This window comes from Gracilinanus agilis, chromosome 1 (assembly GCF_016433145.1).
Source record: "Gracilinanus agilis isolate LMUSP501 chromosome 1, AgileGrace, whole genome shotgun sequence".
Taxonomy (NCBI): domain Eukaryota; kingdom Metazoa; phylum Chordata; class Mammalia; order Didelphimorphia; family Didelphidae; genus Gracilinanus; species Gracilinanus agilis.
In genome coordinates this window covers 329,860,342-329,872,989 of record NC_058130.1, presented here as the reverse complement: position 1 = coordinate 329,872,989, position 12,648 = coordinate 329,860,342, and the positions used below count along the sequence as shown (strand labels likewise).

Below are 12,648 nucleotides of genomic sequence, written 5' to 3'. Positions count from 1 at the left end.
TTGTTTGATAGGAACATGTTGAGTTTTTGAGCTGCCAATGTGGCATCAACATGAAGATATGTTATAGGTTCTTAAGTTAGAACTATTCATGACAGCTGTAGTTCTTTGTGTGAGTTCCTTTATTTTGTCTTTTCTGTCTGTATTGGGGGTTGGGGGTGGGAGGGAAGCACAAAAGGCCACACATGAGGCATATGTGTCCTGAAGAGATTTAATGAAGAGTATTCTGTTGATGTCAATTGATGCTTTAGGATGTCTAGAGACAGAAATGGGATTCTTCAGTCCTCCAAATATGCATCCAGATTGGGTTGATGGTGTGCCAAATCCAATGATGAATTCCTAGCTTTCTCTTTTTTTTGCATACAAAAAAAAATACTACCTTTGAATCATGACAAAGAAGTTTCCTAGCTTTCAGAGGTTCCTGAATGGTGATTAATGAGTACACGGTATCATCAGCTACCTCTTCTTTCACTTCTAAATTTTGGATTCTTTTGAGTACACCAGCTTTTTGAAGGAGAAAAGATGAGACTGGAATCTTTACCAATTTAATCAAGGTTTAACAAGAGGGGATATGTAGGAGCTTATCTTTGATCCCAGGTGCCAAGGGGCTGCTTGAACTCATGTGAGCACTTATCTATGAAATTATGATTGAAAAAACAGGAAGACCATTGCTGCTGGTTTCTGGATGAAAGCAAAAGAGAATAATAAATATGTAGGCATACTGTATAAATGCCTATTACTATGAACACAAGTCTTTGCCAGGAGGTAGCCTCTTAAATTGTTTAGCTAGTGCCAGAAGAATGGCCTTAGGTTATACTCTCAAGTGAGGATCAAAGTCCTAATGAAAGTGCTTATGGATTTTCCTCTCCAGATTCTTCATATGAATGCTAATTCTGATAATATTGTGGAAGGGAAATAAGCTTCTAATAGTAAGGAGAGAAAGGCCTTAAATAGAAATATAACTATATGTGTATATGCATATACATGTATTTCTTTTTCTAGTAAGCAATATCAGTTGATTTACATTGCCCTGGGTAAAAAGGAATAGCACTTCCAGTAACAAAATCCTAGGAGGGAAACATATGGTTATATAATTAAGGTCAAAGAAGCCACAAATCAGATACTATGAAATGAATTATCACTTAGAGTTTAAGGTGCTTTCAATAGCTATGTAAGATGCAAGTTTGAAACTCAATAAAGAGAACAGTCCTAGAGGAAAAAATTAGAAATCATCTGTAGAGAGGAGAAAATTTAAACCTGTGAGGGAGTAGATGGAAAAGCCAGTGAACTTCTCCAATTCCTGGGCAAAATTCTAGATTATTTTGTTCAAGGAATGAGTTGTGAAAGGGAGGCAATGATAACTAAAAACCAGCATGCCTACAGCAATAAAAAGTCATACAAGACCAACCTCATTGCCAATTTTGACAAAATTAAGGGACTGGTGAATCAAGAGAGGTTGTATATTCTGTCTTTAGACATAACTTAGAATTGGACAAAGTATCTGAGAGAGTGGTCATGTGGGATGCAGCAGAAAGATTGCTGAATATAGAATCCAAAGAACTACTTTTCATTTTATCCCAACTGCTTAGAGCTTGTGTGTCTTAGGGCAAGTCATTTAACTTCTCTGAGCCTTGGCTTTCTCATCAACGAGGGGGCTGGACTAAAAGATGTTTATGGCCTTTCCCACTGCAAATTTTTGATTCTCTGGTCCTATTAGAACAGAATAATTTGAACTCAGAATGGATTGAGTAAAAATAATTCCTGCTGGCCTTTGTGAACTGCTTCAGAAGAATAGTTATGGGGCAGCTGGGTAGCTCAGTGGAGTGAGAGTCAGGCCTAGAGACAGGAGGTCCTAGGTTCAAACCTGGCCTCAGCCACTTCCCAGCTGTGTGACCCTGGGCAAGTCACTTGACCCCCATTGCCCACCCTTACCAATCTTCCACCTATGAGACAATACACCGAAGTACAAGGGTCTAAAATAAATAAATAAATAAATAAATAAATAAATTGTTAAAAAAAAAAAGAAGAATAATTATTAGTGGGCAGTGGTTGTGTCATACAATCTTGAAGGATTATAGAAGTCATAAATCAGACCCAATAAAAATGAATCATCTAAGTTGGGACCTTCTAGCTAATACTGAATGGAAATACCTTTTCCTTTGTGACTGGATGGACAGTATATAATGGTACTGAGAAACTTTGAAGATTGAAGTAGGAAATTTGAGGGCATTCTTTTTGAGTGGTTTCAGTCATCTCAATGAACAGGGTTGTCAGGCTTTAAGAATAGAGAGTGGGAGTTTGGTCGAGAACTTGAGAAGAGCCAGAGAGGTTTGAAATAATCACCATTGGGAATGAGAAAAGGGATCAATAAAAGTAGAACTGCAGAATTATTATGGGACAAGGTTGGGACCTCTGAATTCATTGAAGTTCCTGGTAAGAAATTTTCTCTGTACATACAGATCGGCACTTCCTATGCAATTTATGGCTTTGAAGAGTTATCTAAAGTGCTAAGAAGTCAAGTTACTTGCCTAGGGTTGCATATCTAGTAGTTAAATTGTGGGACTTGAATCCAAGTCTTCCCAAAAGTTCTCTTTATCCTGGTTTGAACTGAGATCTTATCTTCCACTTGAAGTGTTTAGTCCTACTATTGTATTGTGTAGAATATTTTAATTATTAGAACTTTTATTTGTCTGTTGTTTTGCTTGGCCAAATAGGTTTACTGGCATTTTGCTATTTGTAATGTTTTTTTTTTTTTTTTAACTCTTAACCTTTTGTCTTAGAATTAATATAAGTATTGGTTCCAAGCAGAAGAGTGGTAGAGCTAGGCAATTGGGGTTGAATGATTTGCCCAGGGTCACATGACTAGAAAGTTTCTAAAGTTATATTTGAACCGAAGATCTCCAGTGTCTAGGCCTGACTTTATTCACTGAACCACCTAGCTGGGATTTTTTAATACAATGGTCTTTTGTGTAAAGAGCATTTGGTGGAGAAGGGCTAAAGTAATAAATGTAGACTAAAAATTTACCCTTCACCTTAGGAGCAATCAAGGAAGTAGCTTCCATTCTGAACCTATTGCATCCCATAATTCTAGCTAGATATCCTTATTAGGTACTAAAGGAGATATGTTTCAGTTTCATCCTTCCTTTCTACCCCTTCCCCTAGCTAATGTACAGGCACAGCCCACAGATTGCAAGAAGGGAAGTAATATAGAATAAGGCTAGTAAAGCAGAGTGAGACAAACATAGGAACCACATATGATTGTAGGGCCAATAGGGAGCCATTGAAGTTTTTATTATGTGAGAAATTCAGTCTTTCACTTTAGGAAAAAAACAAACAAACATTTTTATAGCTGTTGTGAGCCAGGACACTACTGAAACTGAGATAGCATACATTAACTCCACCATTCCCACAAAACCAACTGAGGCTACTTTACAGTAAGACTCTGTGGAACACTCTTGGAGAAGTTTTTTACCTGCTTTGCTTAGATGTGTACTTTTTTCATTTGTTGGCATGTGAAGTTCTTTCCACCTCTGAGATTCTGTTAAGACTTTAATACCCACAGTTATGAAATCATAGATTCTTTAAATATTGATGCAGGGGCAGCTGGGTAGCTCAGTGGATTGAGAGCCAGGCCTAGAGACAGGAGGTCCTAGGTTCAAATCTGACCTCAGACACTTCCCAGCTGTGTGACCCTGGGCAAGTCACTTGACCCCCATTGCCTACCCTTACCAATCTTCCACCTATAAGTCAATACACAGAAATTAAGGGTTTAAAATTAAAAAAAATATATATATATATTGATGCATCTAAGCGAACCACTAAAAGATGTGAAGTGAAACTTTAGATTTAAAAATCCATCTCTTTAAAAGAAGTGTTCTTTCAGTGATGTTGTTTACAGGTTGTGAATTTGCACTATGAAATCTCTGAAGAATCAAAGTGGGTATCCCAAAGTATAATAGAAAAACAAATGGTGGGGACAAATAGGCTGTTTTATATTTCTATAATGTGGTACTTTCAAAAAATGGTATTAGGAATGTGACATTAAACAAGTTGGGTAGTTTTGTTACTTTGTATTTCATGTATTTTTTTAAAGGGCAAAATAGAAATGAATTCAAAGTTTCATACTCAAAAAAATGCTCTTTTTAGCATTATTATTTCAGTTCAGAAAGGGAGAAGAGAGGGCAGAAAGGAATAAGTATTGTAAAGGCCCTCTGCCAAGTGCTTTACAAATATTATTTCATATGGGATGAAATGGACATATCAGTCATGCTGTTACAGTAATAGCCATTGTTGCTTTTTTTTTAAAGATTCGATCTGGCTTAGTTATGCTTCAAGTCTTAACTTTTTGTTGTACAAGATTAAAATACTCAAATGGAACTGTGTTCTCACTAATATGGGTGATCCCCTCCAACAATATTGAATTTACAGCCTATCCATATCTGCCCATCATGTCAAATTCAACCAATAAATATAGAGGTAAAGTGAATTACTTAATTTTGTATGCCTTTTCTATGACATTTCTAGGTGAATTGTTTGTCTATGCAAATTACTTTAAATGATTTATTTTATTATATATCATTATATATATTATAATATGAATTACTTCTCCTTGAGAGAGAAACCACATCTTTTAATTTGCTATATATATTTTAAAGAATACATAAGTAATAATTATCTTTTAATGATAATAGTAATATAATTGGTAATCTCAAATTTTAGGACAGTTCAAATGGCAAAGACATTCTATGCTATTTCTCTTCTTTGAACTTGCTTTAATCACTGAGTTCTTAACATACTTTTCTTTTTCTTTTTTTTTTTTTTTACCCTTAACTTCTGTCTATTGGTTCATAGGTGAAAGATTGGTAAGGGTGGGCAATGGGGGTCAAATGACTTGCCCAGGGTCACACAGCTGGGAAGTGTCTGAGGCCGGATTTGAACCTAGATCCTCCCGTCTCTAGGCCTGGCTCTCAATCCACTGAGTTACCCAGCTGCCCCCTTAACATACTTTTCTAAAGAAAGTACCCTACCATATATGACTCTCTATGTTCCTCCCTCATGTAAATGCAAATAAGAATGTGCACATTTTCTTAAATAGTAGTATTTACAATTTCTGTTCAATTAAGAATTATGTTAGGGAAATCTGTGATTTTTAACCATTGACTTCATTAAAAGATTTGGAAATGATGTTCTATCAATGCTCATTACCTGTTTTTTCTATCATTGTTATGCAGAACTGCTTATATAGTAGAAAACTCTAAATAAGAGTTGTTTTTCTCAGTAGGTAATTGAACCCAAAGGAATTAGTGAGACACCAAATAGGATAATATGGAGGGAGAAGAGAAGACAGCTTAGGATAGATCTTTAGGGAACTCCATTGGTTAATGGGTATCAAAGGAGTGAGTAGTTACAGGTAGGAAGAGAACCACAGCACAACAATGTTCTGAAAGCAGAACTATGTTAATATCATAGAAGTTTTTGAAAAAAGAAGTAAATTCTTAGTCTTTTGGCAGGCAAACATATTTTAGAGAAACAGAAACTAACCAGTACAAAAACTGTATCTCAAAGTACACCTATCAGGAGTTATCCTGTCTCTGCAAAGAAAGGAGGGAGCTACATTTTCTCAACTTTTCTTCAAGTCCAAGCTTAGTCATAATTCCACAGGATTCAGCTTCCTTTTCTATTTTTTCTTTCCATTTATACTGATGTAGTTATTGTGATTATTGTGTTAATGGTTCTGCTGGCATCATTGAATCACTTCCAGAGGTTCTCTGAATGTCTTGTATTTATCATTTTTATGAGGCACTTCTCCAATGGCTGGGTGCACAGCTTTATATTTTAGAGTTGTTTTGATTCACATTTCTTTTATTTATTTGCAGTGATTTTTCATAGAATTGATAATAGTTGCAATTTTTCTTTTAAGAACTTTTTTGGGTTAGGCCATTTAGGGTTTAGGACCATTTCAGCCATATTGAGTAAATCCAATCAGTCAAAATGATAAATCTGTACTTGGTCACATAATCTTAAATTAAAGTGTAAAATGTAGAATTATAGGCTTAGGGATGGGTACATTATGTTTGTTGTAATAGAACAAACATGAAAATATAGATATAATCTGTATAAGACTATTCCCTTCCTCAGGTGGGAAGGGGGAAGGGTAGGGAAGGAGAAAACCTGATTCCTAAAATGTCAAAAAAAATTTTCAAAAACTATTCCAAATGTAACTGAAAAAAAAATATTGCTGGGGGGAGAAATTATTGGACATAGATGATCTCTGAAGTGCCTCTCAACTCCAAAATATTCTGAGTTTAGGAAAAATTAGTTTTTCTGTCCACTCTTCAGATACCAACCTACCTTATTTCATAGACCTCCCCCACTCCTTACAGCCACCCCAGACATATCCAAATGGAGGCTGTCCTAGCCAAACTGGAATACTAGGTATTCTTAGTTTTTTTCACATCCCTCTTGCCGCCTTCTTGTTCTTCCTCAATTGAAACCTCTCCAAGCCTTTGCTTAGGTACCAACCCTTCTATGAAACTTTCCCCTGAGTTGATAGTGATCTCTCTTTACTTTGATTTTACTAGGTAGACCATTGTCTATATGCCTCTTTTGTACCTATTACATCTGACCCTCAATAAATCTTTTAAGTGCCAGTATTGTACCAGGTACCTGCTAAAAGCTGGGGATGTAAAGACAAAAAGAAAAGAAAGCAATCTATGCCTTAAGGAGCCTGCATATCATTGGCAATATGCAACACATATACAGGTAAATAGCTATAGATAACATAAAGATATGTGCTAAGTGATATATAAAGTAATTTAAACCATTAAATAGTATTGAGAAACAAAGCCCTTATATAGTTGGTGACCATGAGAATGAGCTTTGAAGGCAGCTAGGTATTCTTTGAGGCAGAAGTTAGGGGGCAGTACATTCCAGATACAGGGAACTAGCCATGTAAGGAAAAGTTTTCTGACAATTAGAACTATCCCCAAATTGAATGGAATGCCTTGCTTCTTACTGGAGGTCTTAAAGAAAAGGCTGTGGGATCAATTGTTAGGCATACTATAGAATGTGAAGGCAAGAATTCTTCTATGGCCAAGCTAGACAAGATAATGTGTCATATTTGTCCTAATCTTGTGAGTTGACATTGTACAGCTTTGTGGGACATCCTCCAGTCTGCCCTTCAGAAACTTAACCTTATTCTTAAGAGATACTGGAATCTAGTGTTCATAAGCTAGTTCCTTAGCTGCCATCATTTGTACCTTATACTATACTTATTTACATTTATATATATTTTTTCACATATATATCATATCCCCTTTAGCAGAGACATGGTAGATTTTAAACTTTTTCAATTAATAAGTATTTATTTTCTTTCTCTTAAAAATATTGAGAAGTGAAATTAATATTATAATCTCATATTGGCCATGTCCTAAAGAATGTGCCTTATTTTGCTTATTATTGTTCCTTTTGTCAGAAGGCATATTGCCTGCTTCATCACTGATCCTCTAGAATCTTGCTTGATCATTGTATTTATCAAAGCTCTTAAAGTCTTTCAAAAATATTTTTAAATGTTGTTTTTAGTTAAAATATTGTTATTTTAATTTTGCACACTTCATTCTGTTTCAGTTCATACAAATCTTCCCAGATTTCTCCAAAATTGTCCCATTCATCATTTACAGTTCAGGCATTCACTTTTTGATGGGCATTCTCTTGGTTTTCAGTTCTTTGCCTAATGGTAAGCTCTTTGAAGCCAGGGACTATTTTATTTTTCATTTAATATTCCCATTGGAGCAACATCCCTTGATGTTTAATCAATATTTGTTAACTCAACCAATGAAGAAAGTATAAACTTTTTATCTCTTAATTTCCTTACCTTTGTTATAAAAACAATATAACTTTTTCCTGTCTGAGTTATCTGACAACTATTACGTATAATAGTTTCATTTTATTTATAATAATATGCTTATTTCTGCAGAGCTAAAATGTTCCTTAGAAGGATATTTTTAAATGCTGATTTTAAATACATAAGTACCAGATTTACCCTTAAACAGACATTTTGTGAATATTCTTATTCCTAGCCTATTCACTTATGTATAAACAAATCTAGTGAATCATTTTTCTACAAGTCAACATATAGATACCCTACTCCATTTTTAAAGTTGTAAATAGTTTTTATTTTCCTAAATTTGTATTTAAGTAATATTTGAAAATTATTTTTATTTATCTAAGAAATTCCGTCCCAAAAGTTATCTCCTTTCGAATGCTAAATCATTATAAATATTATCTCATTATAAAGGTTGATTTAAAAATGTGTGGTTATCTACAATGTCGACCAAATATGTGGATAATCCACAATTTAAATGTCTAAAATGATAAAAATTATTATTATGTAATGTAGCCAAAATATTATATCTTATTTGCTTATAAAAATCAGGTTTCTAAGAGTAATTCTGGATTGCATTTCATTCTAGTGATCATAAATCTATGACAGTTATTTTCCCCCACCTCCTCATTTACCAGACCTCTCTAAAGGCTGATTGAATGACATTGGTGATTCACATTCATCTAGGTTTACAAAGCACTTTTTCATGACAACTTTGTAAATTGTAATCAATCAATCAATCAACATTTATGAAGTCTCTATTCAAGAACTGTGCTAGGTCCTGAAGATACAAAACCAAAAAATGAAATAGTCCCTACTTTAAAATAATTTTATACACACACACACACACATATGTTATATAGTCATAGATAAAAAGCTATACATATACATGCATATACATCATGTGTGGGGAAATATATATATATGCACACATATATACATACAGACTAAATACAAAATAAATTCAAGATAGTTAAGTATAGGCAGTCACTAGCAATGGGTAGGAGAGGGGCAGGAAAGGCTTCATGTAGATGATGAATCTCAAACTTTAAGTGAGAGTTTCTGTGAAGCAATGGCGAGGATGAAGTAGGCAAAGGAGGTATCTAGTGCATAGATTCAGAGGTAGAAACAGAGAGACTAGTTTGGAGAAATCTGTAAGAAAAGACAATAATGTATAACTTGGAAAGATAATTTGTGGCCAAGTTGTAAAAGAATTTAAATGCCAAACAAAAGAGCTTTACATTTGATCGTAGAGGTACTAGGAAGTCACTGAAGTTTACTGAGCGGAGTAATATGCTTTTTAGTGAAATCACTTTGAAAACTTTATAGAAAGAAAAGTAGAGTTGTAGGACTGCCAGAAAGTATTGGTCCTATTACACTAATATTTTGATAAAGTAACATTTTGGGTGAGCTATAAGTTATTATAAAATGCTACCATAGCTATATTTAGACAGACAGACAGAGAGACAGACAGATAGATAGATATAGAGTATGGATTTATTCTCAACTTTTGTAGAGGTAGAAAACAGTGTGAAAGTCAAAAATGCAAACATTGATACCTTGAACCTATGGGAAATGGGGGTTAGGTCCCCACAGTCACCAAAAACTGCCATCTTTTGCTAGAAATTGCTGAAAATACACTTTTCTGCATATAATTCTTTATAACAAAAAATAAATCTAATAATATACTTTTCTTAATGCAGTAAGCATAAAATAATCCATAAAATGCAGTACACAAAATAAAACTGGTGACATGCAAAACATTTTTACTCACTAAAATTTCTCTAAAATTCTATGACTTTTCTTGCTAACATCTCAATTTTTTAAAACATTGATTTCAAATAATATTCATTTTCATAACACATGAAATCTATAGTACCAAAAATTATATACAGCAAATAAAATTCTTAAGATGAAAACTTTTTTTTTAACCTGAATTTTAACTTCCACTGTGTCAGATAGTGATGTGAGGGAGTTGTATTGTATACTATAGTGCTGTGGAGTGTTTGAGTGTAAAAGAAGGATTAGCACCTCTAAGTGTGAGGGTTTACCAAGCTCTTTTCAGAGCTGCATATCTACCTTTGAGGTTCACCTGGCACTCACCTCTCAACCATAACTCTAAGAAGCTATAGCAAGCACAGGCCAGATCCTGGTTAACCATCTCACCAGATGGCTAAACCAGGTTCAGGTAACAAATGGCCATAAATATTTTGGTGAGTTGGGGGAGTGGGGGTGTCTACCTCAAGCATATAAAGCTTTTCCCCAGTAGAATGAGTAGATGAGAAATAATTTGTTCTAATGGCCATGAAGATAGCTGAAACAGGAACTGTGGAGACCTTAGGGTTTGATCAGACATGGAAGATGCCAAGGTCATCCACTGCATCCTGGACCATCTTGGGTCTTGACTTTTGTCTTGCCGCTGTCTTTTGATGACTCTGGAAAATAGAATTAGGCTGATGACTTGTTCATGTTCAAGTCAGGCCATCACTCTATAATGCCATTAGTTCTCTATCTTGACCACCCTCTGAAAACCAAGGGAGAGGTTGCTGGGGCTTTAGTTACTGCTGTCAGAAGACATCAAAACTGGTGAGATCACAATATCACCTTGGCACTCAGTTCTTCTTAGCTGGTGGATGGTACTGGAGGTCTTGAAAGATGCACCAGCTTGAAATAATCTGTCAGCAACATCATGCTTCCAGGGAGCTCTTTACAATGGCTAAGTGAACATGACAAGTGAAGTACATAGTAGGACACCAGCCACTTCCAGTGCATATCATACCTCTCATTTTTGTTTTCCACTTCTCAATGCATGAATATGCATGCTTGCTGACCAAAAAATGAAAATGAGGTTACCAATAAAATCACACAAATGCTTGAAGCTGAAAAAGTTAAATGCAGGAATGTTGAGGATTTACTATATTTCTAAACTATAGTAGCACCATAATACTATTTTTTAAAATTTCAGCTAAATATATGGTAGCAACCAGACTTGGTGACAAAATCTTATTATCTTCCTATGGGGTAGGATACCAGGGACAATGAAACTATTGAATCTCTAGAGCTTGGGAGTTCTAGCTAAAGTAGACTGCACAAGTGCTCATTTATAGTCCCTGTACTTCCAATTCAAGCAAGATTAGCAGACTCAATCATATACATAGATATTTACATATACATATATATTTATACACACATACGTGTTCATATAGAGTAACAAAGAGAACACATTGCTAGTATAGTGCTCATGGGCATTTATTTTTGTAATAAATCAAAAACATGTTAACAGGGGATTCTGAGTTAGAATTTCAATTAGAAATTTGCTTCCAATATATTTTTAGTGCATTCAAATACTTAAAAAAAACAGCTTGGATCACCTCTTCCTTTATTGTTAAATATCTTTTTTTTTTTTTATGTTTACCTCATCTTTAAATCTTTTAAGGAAAAAAGATACCATAAAGTGAATAGAGTTGTTTGATATTATTTCCTGAAGCATAATTATATTATGGCTGACAGAAATGGTGCCAGCAATTTCTCCCAAGAACATTATTGTAATGTCATATGTATTTTTTCAGGTTACATATAGCTTATTATGCACACCATTCCATGAATTCATTTTGAAAACCTTAATGGCTTCAGTATATTTTTCAAGTACATCATGACATCTTAAATATAATCTTCACAGTAGGAAGATGCTTAGAAATGGCTACCTATCCCAGGAATGGAGGGAGACTATAAATGCCAATTTATATCTCCTATTGTTTCTTGCTTATCTATATGATAAAGGGTTTAGACTTTTCTAAACTCCCAGCTCATGATTCTATAAGCATATTTATTTAGTTCTCCTCCCATGTTGTTCCATCTGTATTTTTTATATTTAAATTATAGATAACATAATATGTAAGATACCAATAACAATACATATGTTTTGTTATAAATATGTAATACATTATAATAAATATGTTTATCTAAAAGAAATTCTCACATTAACTATATCCAAAAATCAGTCTTCTTTTTTTCCCCTTCCTCCTACTGATCTTCCCTCCCCATAAGACAAGTAATATGATATAGTTTGTACATACATTATCATATAATATATTTGTCATGTTGTGAAACGAAATGCATATGGCTTATGTTAGAGTAAAGCTCATGGAGGAAATAAAGTGAAGAATGGTATGTTTCAATCTATATTCGAACTATCTACTCTTCCTATGGTGGTAAAAGGCAACAACAGTATTACATGCATTGTTTACTCCTCTGGTCACTGCATGGTTCTGTTTGCGCTTTCCTTTACACATCCTTCTCTCCTCTGACACTACAACCCCCTTGGTATAGGACCGTACTACTTCAGCTTAAGCTATTGCAATAACCTCTTGTTTGGTCTCCCTGCTGTAAGGCTCTTCCCACTCCAATCCGTCTTCCATTCAGGTGTTGAATTGATCTTCCTAAAATTCAGTTCTCATTATGTCATCTCTCTATTCAATAATAAGAGTATCCCCCGATCATTTTCAGATTTTCTGTTTGGCTTTCAAGTCCCTTCATAACTTGTCCACTTCTTACCTTTCCAATATTCTTAGACCTAATTCATGTATTTTTTGATCCAGTGACTTAGGTCTACTTGCTTTTCTTTAAGTAGGATATTCTATCTCCTGACTCCCAAGTATTTTCTTTGACTGTCCACCATGCCTGGAACAATATCTCTCCTAGCTTACCCGGTTTCCTTCAAGCCTCAGATAAAATCCTACTTTCTGCAAGAAGCCTGGAACAATATCTCT

At 34.6% G+C, this 12,648-nt stretch overlaps 1 protein-coding gene across 1 annotated transcript in view; it reads left to right on the top strand.

Annotated features, from left to right (window-relative positions):
- XRCC4 (X-ray repair cross complementing 4) overlaps window positions 1-12,648 on the top strand; it is a 393,632-nt gene that overhangs the window by 247,503 nt on the left and 133,481 nt on the right. The gene's annotated exons all lie outside the window — the stretch shown is intronic.